Below are 25,490 nucleotides of genomic sequence, written 5' to 3' on the forward strand. Positions count from 1 at the left end.
TGTTGTTGTTTTTGTGAGAAAGATTGGCCCTGAGCTAACATCTGTTGCCAATCCTCCTCCTTTTGGTTGAGGAAGATTGTCCCTAAGCTAACATCTGTGCCTGTCTTCCTCTATTTTGTATGTGGGATGCCACCACAGCATGGCTAGATGAGCGGTGTGTAGGTCCGCACCTGGGGTCTGAACCCGTGAACCACGGGCCACCAAAGCAAAGTGTGAGAACTTAACCACTACGCCACTGGGCCGGCCCTAAGGTGTTTTTTTTTTTTAAACAGCTTTTGCCACTGGCTAGACACTAGCAGAATTTCTTTTCTTTCTGCACATGACATGGATCACTAACACTGCATGTGATCGTCCGAGGAGGCCTGCTTTAGTCCTAGAGATCTGTCCATTTCTCCAGGATAACGCATTCTAGTCAAGGCTCTCTGGCTTCTGACCCCAGTAGGAGTGATGTGTACAGAGAAGAATTTCTGACCCTTCCCTAAAATTTCAGTTATTTGAATGCCTTTTTGTAAACAAAGCGTCTTTTAGGCAGGCTTAAAACTTTTCTTTTTATGCTCATGTAGGTAGAAATTTCCCACTTTATTAAAGACAAATAAATTCAATTAAAGATAAAACTATAATGTGGAATAATAGTTCAGGCTTTAAATACAAAGGGAGGGTTTAAAAACAAGTTCTGCAATAAATCTACAAGTATGGAATCTAAGGGAAATGATCCCATCTGGAAAACTGTACCAGTGGTGCCGTGGCTGTTTTGTGGAGCAGTGCAGATCGTGGAGTGAAAAAAGACCCTGCAGTCTTGAGAGATGACAGGCTCCTTAATTGATGTCCATTTCAGCTGGTGCTGTGCCAGCTTATGTTGGCCCCAGTCCAGCGTTCCTGTAATTTGGGAGCCAGGTGTGAAGCATTTTTGTTCCATCTTGTTCACTAGCATCTACAGAAGCCTCATGCATCTCACTTGAGGCAGCAGAACTCTGTAGGAAACAGATGTACAGGTAGAGGTGGAAGGAAGTGTCACAGCTGGGTTATGGATATTGGGAAAAAAAAAAAATCCTCCCTCACACTCAAGTGAGATCTGGGCTTGAGAGTTGGGGGTAAGTATTTCACAGCCTCAGTATAAGGTGTGACTACCAAGTACCTTAATTACTCTGATACTCATTTGTGATTTCTTAAAAGATGTCTTATTACTTTAGAGTTAGACTTCATATAAGTAGAGATCTCTAATGATTTTCCTTCTGTGTAACTCTGGGAACAGCAAGTGCAATATAAAGAACATCTCAAGATGGCCATCAGAATTGGGTCTGATTACTTTCATAGCATCTAAGACTTAACCTTCTGAGAGATTAGCTACCTTTGACTAGGAAGGAACATAACTGTGTTTTTGGGGGGATCTTGATGAAGCCACTGGAAGACACTAACATCATCTGTCCAGTGCATTGATATTAGGCCCTTGATGCTCAAGAGTATGGATGCAGTTAGCCCAGGAAGACATTCTTCCCAGAATCCAACCTGTATTCTTTCTAGCCCTCAGGCTAAACTGAACATTAAAGAACAGGCAGTTCTGCATTTCAAGATTACAGAACTTGAGCAGCATCCTCCCTGTGGGAACATTAAGGTCTGTGGACATAGGACTTAAGTGTTGGAATTGGTGCTTTACCACTGGCTTAGATTTTTATATATAGGCAAGTTTTAGCCTTCTAAAACTAAGAGTCAACTCTGTTTCCTGGAGGGCCCAACCCTTAAGCAGACAACTGAAGGAATGCTTTTTTATCCCTTGCTTTAACTCAGAATCTCACCCAGACAGAGCTGAGGGTAGTTTTTGGCCTTGAGAATCAGACCATAAAGTCAAGGAGTAACTACAGGCCTGCCTAGGTTACTTTTTGCTCTAAATGTGCCAGGGTCACAGGGCAGCCCTTGGTTCACTGATAGGTTTAGTCTGTTCTTCCTTATGTTGTCTATATGAGAAGCTGGAAAATGCCAGCTTCTCGTATGTTTCAAGAGGATGAGGAGCTAGGAAGGGTAGTTTTCTGCTAATTAAAGTCTTATTCTTTAAAACAGGCTCATTCTGTGTCTTAAAACTGTAATTGTTAAAATATGCATAATATGAAAATTTATGATTTTTAAGTCTAAAGTTCTCTGGCATTAAATATATTCACATTGTTTTGCAACCATCACCACCACCCATTTCCAGGACTTTTTCATCTTCCCCAGCTGAAACTCTGCACCCATTAAACACTAGGTCCCCATTTCTTCCCTCCCCCTAGTCTCTGCCAAGCACCGTTTTATTTCCTGTCTCTGAATTTGACCACTCTACGAACCTCATGTAAGTGGAATCATAGAATATTTGTCTTTTAATGTCTGGCTTATTTTATTTAGCATAACATCTTCAAGGTTCATCCTGCTGTAGTATGTGTCAAAATTTCCTTCCTTTTTAAGGCTGAATAATATTCCATTGTATATATACACCACCTTTTGTTTATCCATTCATCCATGGATGGACACTTGAGTCACTTCCACCTTTTGGCTGTTGTAAATAATGCTGCTATGAACATGGGTGTACAAATATCTGTTCAAGTCCATGTTTTTACATCTTTTGGTGTGTACCCAGAAGTGGAATTGCTGGATCATATGGTAATTCTGTGTTTAATTTTTTTGAGGAATTGGCATACCGCTTTCCACAATGGCTGTACTATTTTACATTCCCATTAGCAATGCACAAGGGTTCCAATTTCTCTACATCTTCACCAAAAGTTGTTATTTTCAGTTTTTTTGAAAAACAGCCATCCTGATAGGTGTGAAGTGATAACTCATTGAGGTTTTGATTTGCATTTCTGTAATGACTAATGATGTTGAGCATCTTTACATGTGTTTATTTATTGTATACATTTAAAATATGTAATTTCTGCTTTCTCACTTGATTGGCCTTGGGATGCCTGAGCATTAACTTTTTCTCTTTGAGGCAAAGGAAGGCAGGGTGGAATGTCAGATGTAGGCTCTGATCCCAACTCTATTAAAGGCTGGTTGTGTTGCCTTGGACAATTTATATAGCCTCTCTGAGCTTCTGTCTCTTCTTCAGTAAAACCAGGAAAATTATAACTGCCCTATCCAACTCAAACAGCTGTTCAGAGGGTAAAAGGAGATCAAGTCTGGGAAAGTACTTTGTAAAGATTTTATAAAAGTGGAGAAATGTGTGTTCAAATAGTCTGCCTGTTTTAAAAATTGGATTGTCATTTATTGTTGAGTTGTAGGAGTTCTTTATATATTCTGCATAAAAGTCCATTATCAGATATATGATTTGCAAATATTTTCTCCCGTTCTATAGATTGACTGTTTTTGCACTTTCTTGAAATTTTTTAATTTTGATGAAATCCAATTTATCTATTTTTTCTTTTGTTATTTGTAGTTTGGTGTTGTAAAGACCTTTTTTTTCCTTTTGCTGAGGAAGATTTGCCCAGAGTTAACATCTGTTGCCAATCTTCCTCTTTTTTTGCTTGAGCTGGATTAACCCTGAGCTAACATCTGTCGCCAGTCCTCCTCGTTTTGCTGGACTAACATCCGTGTCTATCTTCCTGAACTTTTTATATGTGGGACGCCTGCCCCAGCATGGCCGAACAAGCGGTGTGCAGGTCCACACCCAGGATCTGGGCCTGTGAAACCTGGGCTGCCGAAGCGGAGCGTGCAAACTTAATCACTGCGCCACTGGACCAGCCCCATAGGCCCCACTCTTTGGTTTGATGTCTCCCAGAAGAGAAAAATCTGGTTCTTTAGCATGTATTTCACCCTACCCCCCTTTGGGAGGTGTTCCTGCCTGTTCTTGAACCACTTCTCCATTGTTAGGGTACCTCTGTAGTTGCACCCAATGCCCTGGGAACATCTCCCCTTTCAGACTTTAACAGACTTCACCTACATAGTTATCTTATTTTAATGTGATTTTTGTCTTCTTATGTTTGAAACGTAGAAGAGGAGCTGGCTTGTTCTGTTGCTGGCCTTGAGCCAGATGTCATAACTTCAAGCAGTGCCACGCTACATATCTCCAGCAGTTTGAAATGGAGAGCAGAGTTAGAGATAAGATCAGCAGCTTTAGGTGATGGCATTGTTTCAAATAAACCATGCATGACCCAAAGCTTCCACTTCAAATGGGGAATGAAATTGCTTCATCCTTTGACAGCTTGCTCCATGAAAGAAATTTATCTTCACTTAATTGCTTTAGATCCCAAGAGTCTACATTCAGTAATTTCTAGAGATAATTATATCAGATTTTTAAAATATGTGACTGTGAACGTGAATATGCAACTGCAGTGGACAGGAAGGGAGAGCAGTGGGGGACCAAAGGTCCTGCTGAACTTGCTGGTACGTTTCTGTTCTCATTCTTGGAGTCTTCTTGAGTCCTAGACCACTAACTCTCTGAATCTGCTTATTGAGATGCAGGGTCCTTGATATAACCCTGCGCTGCTAGGGTTAAACCATCTTGTCTACTATTCATGTAGCTGGGTAGCATTTTGCTCCATCTTCTGAAGCTGGGAGGGGTCAGGCTGGCTAGCTGACTTCCGGCTGCATGTCTTCATCTAGTCCGGCTGGGCACAGTCTGTCTGCACTGTGGGCCAGAGCCACTGGGGGTTCCGGTCAGTGGCAGCTGAAAAGCAGCAAACTTGTTGATTTTAAAACATGACTATTTAGATGTTAGGGATAAACTTCCTGTAGATGGGGACAGGCTCCTTAATCTAGGCATGTTTGAATTTCCAGGCCTCCTTTCCCTGGCCTTTATATTTGAAACAGTCTAAAGCTTCCACTCTGTCGTTTTCACTAATCTCAACTACTACCTGCCTTTATCCCACATTTTTTCTCTCATATCTGAAACTCCAGGTGTTTTCTTCCCCCACCCCCTACTAAATAACTGTATTTCCATGTTGTGATATAGCAACCCCTAGAAAGACCGGAGTTATTTTCTGAGTATGCCCACAGATCTCCTGGGTTGTCTCTCACCTCTTTCTGCTTGCATTTGCTTTTAAGACTACACACTGAACATTAGAGTGGGAGCTCTTGAAACTCCTCTCTTACAGACAACCCCAGGTATCTAATGTGGTGCTGCAGATCTCATGAGGGCTTGATAAGTACTTCCTGTGTGAGTACAAGCCAGTGGGGCGTAGCTGGATGACATGGTTTATGGGCACTCCTGCCCTAAAGACAAGGGAGATCTGACTTGGGGGTCTAAGGGACTTTTGGATTCTATTCTAAGATCAGTGAATACCTGAGCCAACATAGGAGGAGGAGACTGCCAGAATCAAGGTGGTCCAACTCAAGAAAGAATCTGTAAAGTCAGAGATTTCCATTTCCCATCAGGGTCTGTCCAGGCCAGTCCCATGGAGCCTTCTGCTCACAGGGGTCATTCTCCAGGTGTCCTTTGTCTCTCCTCACTTAATCAAGGTCAGCCATACTCCTCAGATCCCTCGGAAGGGAATATTGCCTTTTCTTTTAAACTCTTCCTGAAGAAACCTGACAGATATAGTGAATAAGCCAATTTGCATTTGAAAAAGGTCATACTGGTTTGCCTTAAGGGAAATCTGCAGCAAGTACCGTCAGATCATTTCTTGGATTCACATCAAGGAGTTTTTGAATTACACTTTTGCTCACATCTAGAACACAAGCACCTGACTAGCAGCCTGGAGGGGTCAATCAGGGTCTGGATGTGTGTCAATCAGGGTCAGGATGTTTTTTCTGATGTGTGTCTTTGGAGCTATTATCACCACCTCTGGTACCCTCTTCTTCTAGAGCTTTTTCTCTGTCCTGCTTATCAGCCTGATAGTAGACACCTAAGAGAAGTTGCCTAGTCCTGAGCTGAAATACATAGATCTTAGAAATGTCTAAGGTTGTCCAGGCAGATGGAGCAGGCCAGTAAATTGTTGATCACTCGTCCTTCGTGGGATTGGGTTAGCATTGTTGAGAGGTATCTGTCCTTCATTAGGAGTTAAATCACCTGCAGTATTACTTTAACCAACCTCCCATCCCCCAGCACGAAGATACTAATTCCTCAAGTTGACAGATTGCTTATTTTGAGAGCTTTATTTACTATACCAAGCTTTCCATGGTCAGTAACCTTGGCTTCAGGCCATTTCTTTTAGTTTGATCTTCTCCTAGGAGCAGAACTTGCCTATTTCTCCTCCTGTTTTATTTAATTAAAAGAACATACTAGACTTATATTGGATACATAAGGACTTATCGAGAAGGATAATTGAACTTCTAATGTCTTTAGACCAAAAAGCCAAAAAAGGATCTGGCCTTTTCAGGGAATTAATCATCTGTGGTGCGTGTTTTGGTGGATTCCATGAATCCAGTTATTCTGGTGTGTTCAGTAAAGCTTTGCCCTAAGGATGTCTGTCTCACTCAGGACTGTGTGTGTGTAAGTGTGTATTTGGAAAAAAATCTGTCTATTCCTCTGGAAATAAGATAACTCAAATCTCAGATAGGGAAATGGGGACTCCCCAAGGATTTAGGGCCATATCAGGAGTAAGCTAAGAGAAAGCATTTTAGCATAGGTATTGACAAGTAGAACTGATCAAATAGAATGAGGAAATAATGCACAATTTACCTTTCTTCCTAGAGCTCACTCTGTATGCTGCAGTGTCCAGTAACAGTAGCCACTAGCCATGTGTGTCTATTTAAATTAATTAAAATTAAAGTTTAAAATTCACTTCTTCAGTCACACTAGCCATATTTCAAGTGGTTAATAGCCACATGTGACTAATGTCTACCATATTGTCAAGAGTAGGTATAGAAAACTTCTATCATTGCTAGAAGTTCTGTTGGACAGTTCTGCTTTGTGGTCAAGAAGTATGACTTGATTATTTATGTTGGAGGTAATGACAGGAAGAATGTAGAGAGGGAACACGTTGGGATTTGAAGGGAAGAGTCTCTGAGAATGAATCAGGATCAGAGATAGTGGATTCCAAGGAGTGGAAAATTACGAGATTCCTACCAAGATAATTTAGTAGTGTAGTTAGCAGGATTCAGGATACAAGGTATTATCTCACCAAGGGAATTAATTTTCATAATCTTCTCTAAGAAATTTTTCTACTCTTAAAAGCACAATGTCTTTTCTTAGACTCTTTTTCTAATCCTTTTCTTAGTCTTTATCTTTGTGCCCCCCATCATTATCACCTGCTTTTCCTTTCTGAGTGTCTCTGTTGTTTTTATTGATAAAACTTACATCAGCATTCTGCTAGTGTTGTTACAATGTGTTACTTCACTTAATTCCCACAACAACTTTATGAGGTATTATCCACATTTCACAGGTAAGAAAACTAGGAAAGACTGATTTATCTGAGATCATATAATAATAATAGGCCAGAACCCAGATATATTAGTAAGTATTAAGTTTGAGGGAATATGAACCACAACTACAGAGGCCTCAACACATGAGGTTTTATTCTCTAACATCCGAGTTCAGAAATAGGCAGTCCAAGGCCAGTGTGAGGATTCCACAAGTTGGCAGACACTGAAGCCTCTTCCAGCTTCCTACTACAACATCCTAGGATGTGGCCCCATCCAGTAGGCCGCATAATGGAGGAAGAGGACAGAAAGGGTCCCCCTCACACTTTTAAAAAGACTTCTTTGAGGTTTTACGTAACACTTCTACTTACATCTCAGTCACATGACTAGCTGCAGAGAAGGTTGAAATTAATAGTCATCTATACATAGTCTATATATACATCTATATAGTCATCAGGCAGAAATTTACCCAGCTGAAAATCAAAATTATTTTGCTAAAGAGGAGAAGATTGGTTATTGGGAGGTAACTGGCAATCTCTGCCCCTACAGGCATTTTGATTTTTGGTCTAGTGCTTTCCCACTGTTAAATGTTGTTGTCTCTGCTTCATTAGCTAGTGATTTAGTCATCCAGGCCTCCAGGGCTAGCAGTTTTTCCAAAGAATTAAACATAAGTTTTCTCTCTCTCCGAGATAATTACAATAAAAGCCTCCGTTTACCGAGGACTTTCTATGTCTTAGGTATTATCATAAGAGCTTTACATGTGTTAAAACATTTAACCCTCGTAACAACCCTGTGAGGTAGGTATCATTATTAGCCTCCATTTTATATTTAAGAAAATGAGGTACAGAACTGTTAAGTGACTTGCCCAGAGTTACACGGATAGTAAATGGCAGAGTCAGAATTCAAGCCCAAGAAGTCTAGGTCCAGAGCCCATCCTCTGAACCACTGTTACTCTATAGGGCCTCATAGGGAAGTGCTGTAATTGCCTAAAGGTTGATGGTGGCCTTCACCACGGCCCAGGGGAAGAACCTTTCCAGACACCTCCCTATAGGCATGCCATTCTCTTCCTCAGGATTATTCAGAAGCTGTCTTAAAAGCAATATATTTGATGTGTCTTCTTATTTTTCACTCCCTATTCCCTTTCTTCTTCTGTCCATCTCCCAAACTTGAGGCTGGGAAAAGAGATTAAGTGACATGCTTTAGGTTTTTAGAAAGTTCATATCCTGGAACTCATGTTGGAACTTGCATGAGAAGATTGTGCTAGGTAATTAATTAGCTATCTGTAGAGAATCCAGAAGTTCAAAGTTTCTATATCTTGTTAATAGAAATTTTGTTTCCAAATATAATTTTTTTATTTTCTCTTCACTGCCATTCCCCCTGTTCCGATATTCTAGTTCTAGCTGTGGCTGGTAAGAGCACCACCCATTTATTATTCCATGTCTCTTCCCCATGGACAGCTCAGAGATTGGTGCTTGAACTTGCAGTCGGTATGTAGCCTGGGCTTCTCTGCAAGGGTTAGATGTCTCCCCTTAACTTACTCTGGTAGCCTTGACTTCTAGCATTCATTTAACATTAGATGTTTATTGAGCACTTACTATTTGCCAGGCACTATTCACAATGCTAGGAATTCTATGGTGAGTGAGACAGACACAGTCTCTTACCTCGTGGACCTTATGTTCTAGTTAAAGGAGATAGGCAGTAAACAAGTAAATAAGTAAGCAAAATAAATTCAGCTTGTGTTAAATACTATGAAGGAAATAATATGGGGCAGTTTCATAAGAGACTAACTGTAGGAGTTGATTTAGTCAGTCACATAACCTTATTCCAGCACCTACTACTTGGAGCTACAATCTTACTTACCACTCTTAAAGTAGAAAGACTGACAGGGAATGGTGGTCATAAATGGAGGCTGAACTTTACCCTTGTGTAAATTAGAATTGTCTTGGTAACTTATCCTGATCTCTACCCAGTTGTGTGGGATTTTTTTTAAAGAAATGATTCTTATGTAAAGAAAAATAGACTAGTTAACAAACACCCTGGGTACATTCCCACCCAGCTTTAAAAGAAATAATACATTGGACCGGCCCTGTGGCTTAGCGGTTAAGTGCGTGCGCTCCGCTACTGGCGGCCCGGGTTCAGATCCCGGGCGCGCACCGACACACTGATTCTCCGGCCATGCTGAGGCCACGTCCCACATGCAGCAACTAGAAGGATGTGCAACTATGACATACAACTATCTACTGGGGCTTTGGAGGAAAAAAAGGAGGAGGATTGGCAATAGATGTTAGCTCAGAGCCGGTCTTCCTCAGCAAAAAGAGGAGGATTAGCATGGATGTCAGCTCAGGGCTGATCTTCCTCACAAAAAAAAAAAAAAAAGATTTTGTCATTTGATCTTTTCTTTTTTTAACCACTTTGTTGTTAGGTTAAAATGTTACCAAGAAGAATTTCAGTTCAACTTGAAAAAAAAAAAGAAAAAATCTTATCCAACTTGAGGTCCCAAGGAATATATACCAACATTTTTTTCTTCTAAAAGTTTCATTTTACTTTACATTTACAACTGTCTGGAATTTATTTTGTAAATCAGATCTCCCAATATATGAGTCAGTTTCTTAGTTTTCTATTCTGTTCTGTTGATCCGTTGGGCCAGTCAGTACTACCATTCTGGTTTATAAGTCTTTAAAATTAGTGGGGTAAATCTCCCCACCTTCTTATTGTTTTATAGAAATGTCTTCACTCTTTCTAGTCTTTCTTTCAGATGAGATCAACTTTTCTAATTCTACCAAAAACTCTGTAGGGCTTTTGTTTGCAATTGTACTGAATTCAAGGATTAATTTGGGGAGAATTGCCATATTTACAATATTGGGCCTTCCCATCCATGGTGATGATATACTGTTAATTTATTCAGGTCTTCTTTAATGCCCTTTGAGGCTGTTTTTTAATCTTTTCCGTAAAACCCTTGCACAACTTTTGCTAAATTGAATATTGTATTTTCATTTTATTTATTTATTTATTTTCCCCCAAAGCCCCAGTAGATAGTTGTACATCATAGTTGCACATCCTTCTAGTTGCTGTATGTGGGATGCGGCCTCAGCATGGCCAGAGAAACGGTGCGTCGGTGCGCGCCCGGGATCCGAACCTGGGCTGCTAGCAGCGGAGTACGCGCACTTAACCGCTAAGCCACGGGGCCGGCCCCGAATATTGTATTTTCTAGTTGACTATCAATAGTATAAATATGAGTATTATTTTTTCTGTTGACCTTCTATCTACCAACCCTACTATCAGTTCTAATAATAGTGGCCATAAGAACAGAAATCCTTACTTTGTTTCTGACTTTAATGTCAATGCTCTAAAGTTGTGTCATTAGATCTGCTATTTGCTATAGATTTCTAGTAAATATCTTTTATCAGATTAAGGATATTCCTTTGTATTCCTGGTTTGCTGAGGTTGTTTTTATTCATAAATAATTTTAATCATAAATAAATGAGGGTTGAATTTTATTAAATATTTTTTTCTTCATCTGTTGGTGATCATGTAACCTTTCTTCTTTCACCTGTTAATTGTTAATATCGGGATATACATTAATAAATTTCTAATGCAGAACTATCATTTCCTTCTTAAAATAGCTCAATGTGTTCTTATCTTTACTCTGCCACCCCCAAAATGAACATATTCTTGACCATACTTGTTTCATGGGAGATACAGCTTATTTTTCATTTATCTTGTTAAATGTTTTTTTTTTGCTGCCTGCATGCCATTTATTCTTTCTGTATAGGTTATTGGAGCACCAGCTATGTGTTTTATACCATTCATTGTGCTAGGGGAATACAGAAGAAGAAACTTGGAATCAAATCTGAGTATGCTACACTAAAAGGACAATGTTACCTTAAAGGAGAGTTGTGGGAAATAAATTTTAAAAGTATAAAAAAATACTTTGTATTTTTTTTTTTTTTTACAGATTTTATTTATTTACTTTCCCCCCAAAGCCCCAGTAGATAGTTGTATGTCGTAGCTGCACATCCTTCTAGTTGCTGTATGTGGGACGCGGCCTCAGCATGGCCGGAGAAGCGGTGCGTCGGTGCGCGCCCGGGATCCGAACCCGGGCCGCCAGCAGCGGAGCGCGCGCACTTAACCGCTAAGCCACGGGGCCAGCCCCTGTATTTTTTAAAAATATTTTTTATATAGGGGGCCGGCCAGGTAGTGTAGCAGTTAAGCACGCACGCGCTCGGGTACAGCGGCCCAGGGTTCGCAGGTTCGGATCCCGGGCGTGCACCGAAGCACCGCTTGTCAAGCCATGCTGTGGTGGCGTCCCATATAAAATGGAGGAAGATGGGCACGGATGTTAGCCCAGAGCCAATCTTCCTCAGCAAAAAGAGCAGGATGGTGACGGTTGTTAGCTCAGAGCTAGTCTTCCTCACAAAATATATATATACACACATATTTTTATATAAAAAATAAAATGTTTGGGAATGACCTGACAGAATTGGAGATATAGAGGACTAGTCTGGTGGTAATATTTAGGAGAGGAGAAACAGTAAAAGCAAGAGACCAGTTAGAGAGCAATGTGGTATCTAAGATTGTGGTGATGAGACTCTAGCTCAGACTAGCAATAGCAGTAACGAAAAGGAAATGACAGGTGTGAGAGCAGCATTACATTATCAAGTATGACTTGATATTTGTTTAAATAGAAATAAGATAAAGGAAGAATTTAATATCTTTACAAAGTTTTGAGGCTAAATAACTAGAAAATTTGAGCGACTGTTGATTAAAATGGGAGAGTTGGAAAAGGAAGCCTTAGGGGATACGACATGTTTGAGACTGGAAACTCCTAAGGAGATGATGACCCCTCTGTATAGCCTCCAGGATAGTATCATAATGCAGTCCAGTGAATGCTTTTTGGAGATGTCAGTGTTCGTGAGAATGACAAAACCCTCTCAGAGGTAGTGTGGTGTAGAGGTAGAAAGAACACAAAATTCAAAACCAGCAGTTTGAATCCCAGCCCCAATTATAAAACTTGGGGCTTTAATTTTTATACCTAAGAAAAAGGAAGGCTGCCGCCACCCAGTCAGTTGTTTTGAATATTAAATGAAATAGCACTTGTGAAATAATAATATAAGAGGGTTTGCAATGGTTAGAGAGGCTATTAGAATAGCAGATGGGCAGGATAGTGGTGCACTGGAATAAAGGATAAAGCAGCTAGAGGCAGCATATAGGATAGCTCTGCTGAAAGCAGGATCGGATGGTCTTTAATATAGCTCTAGAGCAGTGCTGTCCAATAGGACTTTCTGCAATGATGAAAATGTTCTACTCTGCACTGTCCAGTATGGTACTACTAGCTACATGTAGCTATCGAGCACTTGAAATGTGGCTGGTACATCTGAGGAAATGATTGTTAAAATTTCTTTTAAATTGTGGTAAAATATACATAATGTAAAATTTACCATTTTAACCATTTTTTAAGTGTACAATTCAGTAGCATTAAGTACATTCACAGTGTTGTACAGTCATCACCACTATCCATTTCCAGAACTTTTTCATCATTCCAAACAGAAACTCTATCCATTAAACAAAAACTCCCTGTTCTCCCCTCTCCCAGCCTCTGGTACCCTCTAGTCTACTTTCTTTCTCTATGAATTTGCCTATTCAAGGTACCTCATATAAGTGGAATCATAGAATATTTGTCCTTTTGTGTCTGGCTTATTTCACTTAGCTTAATGTTTTTAGAGTTCATCCATGTTGTAGCCTGTATCAGAGTTTAGTTCCTGTTTATGGCTGAATAATATTCCAGTGTATGTACAGTCAGGCACTGCATAATGACATTTTGGTGAATGACAGACAGCATATACAACAGTATTCCCACAAGATTAGGACCATATAGCCTAGGTGTGTAGTAGGCTAGACCATCTAGGTTAGTGTAAGTATGTTCTATGGTATTCGAACAATGGCAAAGTCACCTAACAATGCATTTCTCAGAACGTAGCTCCGTTAAGCAACACATGAGTGTATATACCACATTTTGTTTCTTCATTTGTCTATTGGTGGACACTTGGGTTGCTTCCACCTTTTGGCTGTTGGGAATAGTGCTGCTATGAACATTGTGGTGTACATAGTGGTGTACAAGTATATGTTTGAGTCCCTGCTTTCAGTTCTTTTAGGTATAAACCTAAGAGTGGAATTGCTAAATCATATGGTAATTCTGTGTTTAACTTTTTTTTTTTACTCTGTGTGTGTGTGTGTGTGTGTGTGTGTGTGTGTGTGTGAGGAAGATTGGCCCTGAGACAACATCTGTGCCCATCTTCCTCTATTTTATATATGGGATGCCACCACAGCATGGCCTGATGAGCAGTGTGTAGGTCCGCACCTGGGATCCGAACCTGCAAATCCCAGGCCGCTGAAGTGGAGCACGTGAACTTAACCACTATGCCACTGGGCCGGCCCCATGTGTTTAACTTTTTGAGGAACCACCAAACTATTTTCCACAGCAGCTGCACCGTTTTACATTCCCACTAGCAGTGCAAAAGGGTTCCAATTTCTCTTCATCCTCATTGTTTTCTGGTTTTGTTGATAATAGCCAACCTAATGGGTGTGAAGTGGTATCTTATAGTTTGGGTTTGCATTTCCCTAATAACTAATGATATGCCTCTTTTCTTTGGAGAAAGAGGATTTGTGAATCAGGTTGTTTGTTTTTTTGTTGTTGAGTTGTAGGAGTTCTCTATATTCTTGATATCAAACCCTTAGCAGATATATGATCTGCAAATATTTTCTCCCGTTCGGTGAGTTGTCTTTTCACTCTCTTGATAGTGTCCTTTGATGTATGAATGTTTTTGATTTTGATAAGTCTGTTTTATTTTTTATTTTGTTGCCTATGCTTTTGGTGTCAGATCTAAGAATTCATTGCCAAATCCAATGTCATCAAGATTTCCCCCTGTGTTTTCTTCTAAGAGTTTTAGTTTTAGCTCTTACATTTAGGGCTTTGATCCATTTTGAGTTAATTTTTGTATATGTTGTGAGGTAAAGGTCCAACTTCATTCTTTTGCTTGGGAATATCCAGCTTTACCAACACCGTTTGTTGAAGACTGTCCTTTTGCCATTGAATGGTCTTGGCACCCTTGTCAAAAATCAATTGACCATATGTGTGAAGGTTTATTTCTGGGCTCTCTATTCTGTTCTATTAATCTGTATGTCCTTATGCTAGTACCACTCTGTTTTTTTTGTTTTTTAGGGTTTTTTCCAATTATTTTATTGAGGTTGTAATGGTTTATAACATTGGGTACTTTCAGGTGTGCATTATTGTTTATCAGTTTCTGTATAGACTGCGTTGTGCTCACCACCAATAGTCTAATTTTTATCCATCACCATACATATGTGCCCCTTTACCCCTTTCACCCTCCCCTCAACCCCCTTACCCTCTGGTAACCACTAATCTGTTCTCTTTATCCGTGTGTTTGTTTATCTTCCACATATGAGTGAAATCACGCGGTGTTTGTCTTTCTCTGTCTGGCTTATTTCCCTTAACATCATACCCTCAAGGGCCATCCATGTTGTTGCAAATGGGACGACTTTGTCATTTTTTATGGCTGAGTAGTATTCCATTGTGTATATATATGTACCACATCTTCTTTATCCGTTCGTTAATTGATGGGCGCTTGGGTTGCTTGCACGTCTTGGCTATTGTGAATAATGCTGCAGTGAACATAGGGATGCATAAATCTCTTTGAATTGTTGATTTCAAGTTCTTTGGGTAAATACCGAATAGTGGGATAGCTGAATTGTATGTTATTTCTATTTTTAATTTTTTGAGAAATCTCCTTACTGTTTATCATAGTGGCTGCACTAGTTTACATTCCCACAAGCAGTGTATGAGGGTTCCCTTTTCTTCACATCCTCTCCAGCATTTGTTATTTTTTGTCTTGTTAATTATAGCCATTCTAACAGGTGTAAGGTGCTGTCTCATTGTAGTTTTGATTTGTGTTTCCCTAATAATTAGTGATGTTGAACATATTTTCATGTACCTGTTGGCCATTTGTATATCTTCTTTGGAAAAATGTCTATTCATAACCTCTGTCCATTTTTTGATCGGGTTGTTTGTTTTTTGTTGTTAAGTTTTATGAGTTCTTTATATATTTGGAAATTAACCCCTTGTTGGATATATGGTTTGCAAATATTTTCTCCCAGTTGGTGGGTTGTTTTTTCATTTTGTTCCTGTTTCCTTTGCCTTGCAGAAGCTTTTTAGTCTGATGTAGTCCCATTTGTTTATTTTTTCTTTTATTTCCCATGCCTGAGTGGACATGGTATTCGAAAAGATGCTGCCAAGACCGATGTCAAAGAGTGTCTTCTAGGAGTTTTATGGTTTCAGGTCTTACATTCAAGTCTTTAATCCATTTTGAGTTAATTTTTGTGTATGGTATAAGATAATGGTCTACTTTCATTCTTTTCCACATGGCTTTCCAGTTTTCCCAGCGCCATTTATTGAAGAGACTTTCCTTTCTCCATTGTATGTTCTTGGCTCCTGTGTTGAAGATTAGCTGTCCATAGATGTGTGGTTTTATTTCTGGGCTTTCAGTTCTGTTCCATTGATCTGTGTGTTTGTTTTTGTGCCAGTACCACACTGTTTTGATTACTGTAGCTTTGTAGTAAGTTTTCAAATTGGGAAATGTGAGTCCTCCAACATTTGTTCTTCTTTTTCAAGATTGCTTTGGCTATGTGGAGTCCCTTGAGATTCCATATGAATTTTAGGCTCTCTTCTGTTTCTGCAAAAAACGCCATTGAATTTTGATGGGGATTGCATTGAATTGGTAGATCACTTTGGGTAGTATTGTCATCTTAACAATATTAAGTCTTTTAATCCATGAACATGGGGTGTCATTCTATGTATTGGAACTGAATTTTTAATTATATTTAATTTTAGATAATTTAAAGTTTAAATAGCTACATGTGGCTAATGGCTACTGTATTGGACAGCATAGCCCTAGAGAATCATCCTCAGATTTTCGTTCCTTTATATAAGACGTTGGACTGTGGTGACATCTGCAGAGGCCTCGTAGTACCTGAATCATCATTGGTCTCAGGATGACTGCACCATATGGAAAGCACAGTTAGAGAGGCCTGCCTACAGGAGGGTTTAGGTCCCTCCAGGTGATCTCTTTCTCTTGGAGATATGAGATAGCTACAAGTCATGTAGCACTAGACCCTATCTCCTTCTCTGTTTTCCTTTTGGAAATGTCTGGCTTCCTCCAGAACCAAAGAGAACCTATTGCTTTCAAGAAATTAGCAAAAGACAGACTCTGCCTCTGGAAGAAATGGACCTCCCTCTGCCTCTTCCTGTTTCCATATAAGCAGAGATGATGATACCCAAAATGGGGCAAGTATTTTAAAAGAAATCGCCTCTCTAAATGAAGATGGTGATTATTTTGAAGTATTTATACCTTTTTCACCACTCTGATGCTGTTCTCATAGGAATAACAACAAAAAGTGCCTTTAGGTGCCAATAATTTTTGTACTCCCAATTCCATTTTCCTTAAGGGTCAAGAGATCCCTACACATCAGAAACAAAAAATAAAGGATGAACATTATAATTAATTAAACTGGGAAACTTCCTTTCCATGTTCATTCTCTCTTTCCTGCCAGATAAGAAGTAATGTAGGATGCAAAAGAGCTGTGTCCTTGGGGCTGTTCACAACAGTCTCCCTGCTTCCCCCTCCCTAGCATCTCTCTAAGGACTCCCTAGGGAGATCTGCATATCTTCTCAGAATAAACAGGAAAACTTAATAAATAAAATTGGGAGTCTAGAGCATTGAGGCTATCAGACACAGCTCTCCAGGAAGAAGATGCCTTTGGCCTTGGACAGCCAGGAGCTTTGTGGTGTTTTATATAAACATCTGTTATGACTCTCCTGCAGAGGAGCCCTCCAGTCAACTTCCAGAGCAGAAATGGAACTTGTATGTCTTGGCCTGGCCATGACCACTCTACATCAGTCTCTCTTAAAAAGAGGCTGGAACATCGCTTGTGTATTCAGAATTGGACCAGCTCAGCAGCTACCCAGTTCTCTAAAAAGGATTTGTCTACCTTACTGCCCTATAGCCTACGCCCCACCCTCATTCTCACCTCTCTCCTGTATATAGGTAACTTCTTTATTATAGCATTAGAGTTTTCCCACACTAGAGTTGATCTGTCACCAGTCTACCAAGATGCCTGTGCTAACCACTTGGGTGTTCTGGTGTCAGAACTTAGAAGTGTCCCAACTGTCCCACCCAGGCTCCTCAGCTCTCCTCTTTCTCTCCTGGGTTATTGTGCTGGAATGATATTCCTCTTGAATTTCAGTGTGTGCATTCTTATTGGGTGGAGCCTTGAGCTGTTCACAGGAGTACTGGTAATGTCTGGCCTTCAGTGCTGCCAAAGGCAAAAAGCTGGCCTCTCCTCGGTTTAAAGCACATAGTTGGATTGCTGGAGCAGTGTTAGATGGAGGGTGGGGTCAGCAAATACCACTCTCTTCCTACTATGTTTTCAGGAAATGATTATAAAGTAGCTATAAGTGTAAATGAAGTCAAAAGAATGGATTGGCATTCCCCCTCTCCCCCACAAAAAAACCAGAAAAACAGATGAACACACATACTCCTACACTCCTCCTTTAGGCTCCATCCCAGATCCACACCCTTATTGTTCTGCTGGTCTTAACTTTGGTACTATTTCAGAGCAAAGAACCATTGTTAAACTGTCTCTGTTCTCTTCCCTAGAAGAGAACTCAGCCATAGTCTGCTGAATGAGAGCTGAACTTTCCCTTTAGGCAAACTGTGAGTTCCACTTCTCTGTCTCTCCCCTCCAAGAGGAGTGTGGGCAGAGGCATATAGAGGGGAGGAATAACCAGTGCCAAGATTTAATCCCTCAATTAGGGAATGGGGTTTTCAGAACTAGTAGTAAAATTGTTTACAAAGACAGTTGTCAATGAAAGGAGTCTCTGTGCCATCAACACACCTCTGTTCCTTTCTTCCAGCTGCCTCTTTCCTTTGTACAGCCCTTTCCCCTGGTACCTCCATGGGGTTTAAGCCATATTGCTCTTATGAATCTTGTCTGGAGTCTCCTAAAGTGGCAGATTTTGCTTGTAGAGCACAGCATCCCTGGGTCTGCCCCTCCCTTCTCAGCAGCTGTTTGCCGCTGACTGAGGTGGCGACTGAGCCTGTGTGTGGCCAGAGTCAAAGATGAGCCTCCCACCCAGGTCTGGGGAAGCCCTCAGCCAGTGTGGTTCCTGTGGCAGCAGCCAAACGCGCCAGAGCTCCTCATACCTTCAGGGCTGTGGTATAACAGCCAGCTTTATGCGGTGGCATTGTTTAGTGTTGGTTGACTTGACTTCTCTGTCCCCACCCTCTGTGTTTAAGGGAATCTGGCCATCTCCCAGAAGAGAAGAAGCTGGCATTTGCAGAGTGGCTTTCTGCCACCTCTCTTGTATAGGAGCCAGGACCACCTTCCATCTCTGCCTTCTTACCCGTGTGGTAAAGGCAAAGGGTTCCTCTGTGCTCAGCCTCCCGTTGTGGGGTTTCAAGTTGCCTAAGATCAGGACGCAGCTATCTGCCAGGTTATCTGCCCAGATAAACATTTATTGTTTACAGGGACATCTTTCAGCTGCTCTGGCTGATCCCACTGGTGAGATCTTCTAGTTTCTTGAGGTTTTAAGCCAGTATGTGGGGCTGACATCCAGACACAGAACTGCTGGATCTTGAGAGGCTCTAAGTGACCAGCTGCTTCTAACTTAGCTTAGCCATTGCCCCCTCCCTACCCAGTGCTAGAGCCGAATTTTTATCTCACTTCCCAGTCCTGCCTCCTGGGTATTGAAACTGCCTCTACATTTTCAACATTTAGCCTTTAGAATTTGGGGATTTATATAAGAGCCAATGTTATGACACAAGCAGCTGAAGACTTCTTTTAGGTGGCAAAACCAGCATTCTGACACTTACCATGTTTTTCTTAATAGCTAGTGAGACAGCCGTTTAGTAAAGGCAACAAGGATAAAGACAGATTTTCTTTTTTTAATCCAAATAGCCATGTCCACTGCATCCAAATGTACATTGTCTTTTTATTTTTTAGTGATATAATTGATTTCCAGTGTTTTATTATACTGCAAAGTTGAAAGAATTTTACAGTGAGCTCACTTATCCTCATCTAGATTCTTTTTCATTTTACTATACTTGCTTTATCATGTATCTTTCCATCTCTGTCTCCATCCATCATCAGTTTCTTTTTGATCTCAGTCATTAATACATTGACTGTATTAATGATAAATTATATCTGATAAATATATACATGCATATATATCATTAACCTAGAGTTCAGTATTTGTTTATGGCTTTTTCTTTTGAGAAATGCCAGCAATGAAATGAAATGAAATGGACAAATATTAACTGTACCCTTGAGATTCCTCTGTGTTACATTTATCAGCAGTTTATTCTTTTTTATTGCTGAGTAGTGTTCCATTTTATTATGTCACGGTTTCTCTATCTTCCAGTTGATGGGTTGATGGACATCTAGGCTATTTCCAGTTTGGAGCTATTATGAATAAAGTTGGTATGAATACTTGTACACAGTTCTTTTTGTGGACATGTGTTTTCTTCTGGCTTGGTGCCTCAGATTGGAACTGCTGAGTCATAGGGTAGACGTATGTTTTTTATCGGAGACTGCTAACTTTTTTCCAAAGGTGACTGCACCATATTACACTCTAATAATGTATGAGAGTTCCAGTTGCTCCACATCCTCATTGGTTGGGGGTTGAGGTGTGATATATCATTTTGGTTTTAATTTGCATTTGCCTAATGACTAATATGCAAGTTGCATACTTTTTCATGTTCTTTTTTTTGTTGTTGTTGTGAGGAAGATCAGCCCTGAGCTAACATCCATGCTAATCCTCCTCTTTTTGCTGAGGAAGACCGGCTCTGAGCTAACATCTATTGCCAATCCTCCTCTTTTTTTTTTTCCCCCAAAGCCCCAGTAGATAGGTGTATGTCGTAGTTGCACATCCTTCTAGTTGCTGTACGTGGGACACGGCCTCAGCATGGCCGGAGAAGCGGTGCGTCGGTGCGCGCCCGGATCCGAACCCAGGCCGCCAGTATCGGAGCACGCGCACTTAACCACTAAGCCATGGGGCCAGCCCCTTTTTCATGTTCTTACTGGCCATTTGTAAATCTTCTTTGTGAAGGGTCTGTTCAGATCTTTTGCCCATTTTCTTTAATTGAGTTGTCTTCTTGTTATTGACTTATAAGATTTCTCTATGTATTCTGGATACAAGTACTTTGTCACATATATGTTTTGTGAATATTTTCACTCAGTCCATGGCTTGCCTGTTTATTTTCTTAACATTACCTTGGTGAGCAGAAGTTTTTAATTTTGATGAAATCTAATTTATCATGTTTTTCTTTTATGGTTGTCACTTTATGAGAGCTAAAAAACCGAAGTCATGCTCTCTCCCCTCCCCCTGTCCCTCCACAGTTTTCCCTATTATTTTTCTTTTTTAAACAGTTTTATTTATTTATTTTTTTTTTTGTGAGGAAGATCGGCCCTGAGCTAACATCCATGCTAATCCTCCTCTTTTTGCTGAGGAAGACTGGCTCTGAGCTAACATCTATTGCCAATCCTCCTCCTTTTTTTTTTCCCCCAAAGCCCCAGTAGATAGTTGTATGTCATAGTTGCACATCCTTCTAGTTGCTGTATGTGGGATGCAGCCTCAGCATGGCCAGAGAAGCAGTGCATTGGTGCGCGCCCGGGATCCGAACCCGGGCCACCAGTAGCGGAGCGTGCGCACTTAACCACTAAGCCACAGGGCCGGCCCAGTTTTCCCTATTATTAATTTCTTGCCCTAGGTGGTATATTTGTTACAACTGATGAGTGAATATTGATACATTATTATTAACTGAAGTCCATCGTTTACATCAGTGTTCTCTTTTTGTGTTGTGTAGTTCTGTTGGTTTTGACAAATGTATAATGACGTGTATTATTACAGTATCATACAGAATTGTTTCACTAAAAATACCTTGTGCTCCACCTATTCATCAGTCTCTCATCTTCTCTAGCCCCTTGCAACCACTGATCTTATCACTATCTCTGTAATTTTGCCTTTTCCAGAATGTCATATAGTTGGAATCATATGGTAGGTAGCATTTCAGATTGGCTTCTTTCACTTAGCAGTATGCATTTAGGGTTATTTTTGTGGCTTGACAGCCCATTGCTTTTTATTGCTGAATAATGTTCCGTTGAATGGATGTACACAGTTTGTTTATCCATTCACCTATTGAAGGACATCTTGGTTGCTTCCAAGTTTTAGCAATTATGAATAAAGCTTCTATAAACATTTGTGTGCAGATTTTTGCGTGGACATAAGTTTTCAATGCATTTGGGTAAATATCAATAACTGCAATTGCTAGATCATATGGTAAGACTATGTTTAGCTTTGTAAGAAAGTGCCAAGCTGCCTTCAAAGTGGCTGTACCATTTTGCATTCTTACTAGCAGTAAATGAAAGTTCCTGTTGCTTCACATTCTCACTAGCATTTGGTGTTGTCTGTGTTTTGGATTTTAGCCATTCTAATAGGTATATAGTGGTATCTCATTGTTGTTTTAATTTGTAATTCCTTAATGACTTATGATATTGAGCATCTTTTCATGTGCTTATTTGCCATCTGTATGTCTAGTTCAGTGAGGTATCTGTTCTGGTCTTTTGCCCATTGTTTAATTGGGTTGTTTGTTTTCTTTTCTTTTTTTTTTTTTTTTTAAAAGATTTTATTTATTCATTTTTTTCCCCCCAAAGCCGCAGTAGATAGTTGTATGTCATAGGTTCACATCCTTCTAGTTGCTGTACGTGGGACTCGGCCTCGCGTTGGACGGAGAAGTGGTGCCTCGGGGCGCGCCCGGGATCCGAACCCGGGCCGCCAGCATCAGAGCGCGCGCACTTAACCGCTAAGCCACAGAGCCGGCCCAGGTTGTTTGTTTTCTAATTGTTAAGTTTTAAGAGTCACTGATTGATTTTTTTTTTAATGTTTATTTATTTATTTATTGTGTGTGTGTGTGTGAGGAAGATCAGCCCTGAGCTAACATCCATGCCAATCCTCCCCTTTTTGCTGAGGAAGACTGGCCCGGAGCTAACATCCGTGCCCATCTTCCTCCACTTTATATGGGACACCGCCACAGCATGGCTTGACAAGCGATGCTTCGGTGCACACTTAGGATCCGAACCCATGCCACCAGCAGTGGAGCATGCGCACTTAACCGCTACACCACAGGCACGGCCCCCCACTGATTGATTTTTAAATGTTAACCTTGCATTGCTTGAATAAACCCTATTTGCTGTATTGGATTTGCTAGTATTTTGGTAAGGATCTTTGCATCTGCGTTCATGAGAGACGTTTATAATTTTGTTGTTGTTGTTATATCTTGTCAGGTTTTGGCATTAGAGGTATGGCCTCTAATGCCATACCTCGTTAAATGACTTGGGAAGTGTAACGTCCTCCTCCATTTTTCTGAAAGAGTTTGTGTAATATTGGTATTAAGTCTTCCTTATATATTTGATAGAATTTACTGGTAAAACCATCTTGGCCTAGGGTTTCTGTGGGAAACTTTTTGATAATGAATTCAATTTATTTAATATGTGTAGTTATTCATATTTTCTGTTTTATCTTGTATCTATGTGGATAAACTGTAACTTTTAGGAATTTGTTCATTTTGTCTAAGTTGTCCAACTTTGTTGACACAAAAAAGCTTGTTGTTCATAATAATTCCTTACTATCATTTTGATATCTGTAGGATTTCTAGTGACGTATGGATTATTTAGAAGTGTGTTTAATTTCCACATATTTGGGATATTTGGATATCTTATTGTTATAGATTCCTGATTTAATTCCATTGTGATGAGGGAGCATATTCTGCATTATTTCAGTCCTTTTAAATGTATTGAGATATGGCTTACCACATGTCTATCTTGAAGAACAGACTGTATGTACTGGAAAAGAATGTAGTGGTTGGGTGTAGCATTTTATAAATATCTGTTAGGTTAAAGTGATTGATAGTGTTATTCAGGTCCTTTATGTCTTTACTAATATTTTGTCTAGGAACTTACTTGGTCATACTGGAAGCAGAATTCCTGCACTGGCTAACTTAGGAATTTGTACACATTTGTGTTAGCGCTGTTTCTATGACTTAGAGTTTTGGGACCTCTGCTTTTTGGATCCATGACACGTTCTTTTGAATATCCTTAAGGATGGCAAATCTTTAGACTTTAAGGCTAGCTTTGATTTTTTTTTTTTTTTAAATAGCCAGAACAACACTTGGGGTCAAGAACAGTAAATATATTTTCCAGTGAACAATAAATACAGAGAGCAAGTTGTTATTCCTTTTTAAGGTCAATAATAAAATGAGTTTTTGAAATAATGAGAACTACCACTATAACTAATAAACTGATTTTGAAAATGTTTAAAAGAGGAATTCTCAGGCACTTTTGAGCATTGACATTTGTATATCTTAGTGAATTACCTTCTCCTGTTCTTTGCCCATTTTTTATTGAAATATTTTTCACTTATTATTTTTTGAAAAGGCCTTTCTAGCAAGAGTTGTAACCCTTTTTCAATCATTTATGTTGAAAATATTTTGTACAGTTGTCACTTACCCTCCATTATCTACAGAATTTTCTGAAATGCAGAGATTTAAAATTTTGTGTAGTTGAATCTTTCCATTTTCCCTTTATGAAATTTGTTTTTATGCTTAGAAAAGTCTTCCTAACATCAAATCAGATGAATAATCATTTTCTCATTATTTTACTTTTTGACAAATATATATATATATTTTTTTTTTTTGTGAGGAAGATCAGCCCTGAGCTAACATCCATGCTAATCCTCCTCTTTTTGCTGAGGAAGACCCGCTCTGAGCTAACATCTATTGCCAATCCTCCTCCTTTTTTTCCCCAAAGCCCTAGTAGATAGTTGTATTTCATAGTTGCACATCCTTCTAGTTGCTGTACGTGGGACACGGCCTCAGCATGGCCGGAGAAGCGGTGCATTGGTGCGCGCCCAGGATCCGAACCTGGGCCGCCAGTAGCGGAGCGCGCGCACTTAACCGCTAAGCCACCAGGCCGGCCCCGACAAATATTATTATTAAAACTTTTTTTTTTTTTTGGTAGGAAGATTGGACCTAAGCTAACGCCTGTTGCCAATCTTCCTCTTTTTGCTGAGGAAGATTGGCCCTGAGCTAACATCTGTGCCCATCTTCCTCTATTTTGTATGCAGGACGCCTCCACAGCATGGTTTGATGAGCAGCATGTTCATCAAATCCCAGGTTCGTCCGCACCTTGGATTCGAACCTGCAAACCCCGGGCCACCAAAGCAGAGCACGCAAACTTAACCACTATGCCACCGGGCTGGCCCCTTATTAAAACTTTTATCTGGTATTTATTTTGCTGAATGAGATGAGGTAAAGATTTTTTTTTTTTTTTAAAGATTTTATTTATTTATTTATTTTGCCCCCAAAGCCCCAGTAGATAGTTGCATGTCATAGCTGCACATCCTTCTAGTTGCTGTATATGGGATGCGGCCTCAGCATGGCCGGAGAAGCGGTGCGTCAGTGCGCGCCCGGGATCCGAACCCAGGCCACCAGCAGCAGAGCACGCGCACTTAACCGCTAAGCCACGGGGCCGGCCCTGAGGTAAAGATTTAACTTAATTTTTTCGAAATAGTTTACAAATGGTCTTAGCATTATTTATTGAATAATTTATTCTGCCCCTATTTAACTAAAAGCTAACTTTATCATATACTAGATATATGTGTACACTATACTAGAATCTAGTATAGATAGATACAGATGCATACTAGCCTCTGTTTCTGGGCTTTTAATTTTTTTATGTTTGTCTATTCTTGGAACATAATTTTACTGTTTTAGTTACTGTAGCTTTATAATGTTTTAATACCAGTGATGTGAGTTTACACGTACCCCTTTATTGTATTGCAATATATCTGTGACTTTTCTCACCTACTTGTACTTTATGCAAACTTCAGAATAATTTTAAGTCCCTTTAACTCCCTCTCTCCCCCAAAAAAATTCTCATGGTATGTTTTAAATTGAGGTATAATTGACATATAACATATTGGTTTCAGGTGTTATAATATAATGATTCGATGTATGTATATATTGCAAAATGATCACAATAGGTCTAATTAACATTCATCACCACACATAGTTACAAATTTTTTTTCTTGTGATGAGAAC

At 39.9% G+C, this 25,490-nt stretch overlaps 1 protein-coding gene across 4 annotated transcripts in view; it reads left to right on the plus strand.

Annotated features, from left to right (window-relative positions):
• SMG6 (SMG6 nonsense mediated mRNA decay factor) overlaps positions 1-25,490 on the plus strand; it is a 208,297-nt gene that overhangs the window by 134,791 nt on the left and 48,016 nt on the right. The window lies entirely within an intron of this gene.

Source organism: Ceratotherium simum, chromosome 16 (genome assembly GCF_057802395.1).
Source record: "Ceratotherium simum simum isolate JZ-2026a chromosome 16, ASM5780239v1, whole genome shotgun sequence".
Lineage (NCBI taxonomy): Eukaryota > Metazoa > Chordata > Mammalia > Perissodactyla > Rhinocerotidae > Ceratotherium > Ceratotherium simum.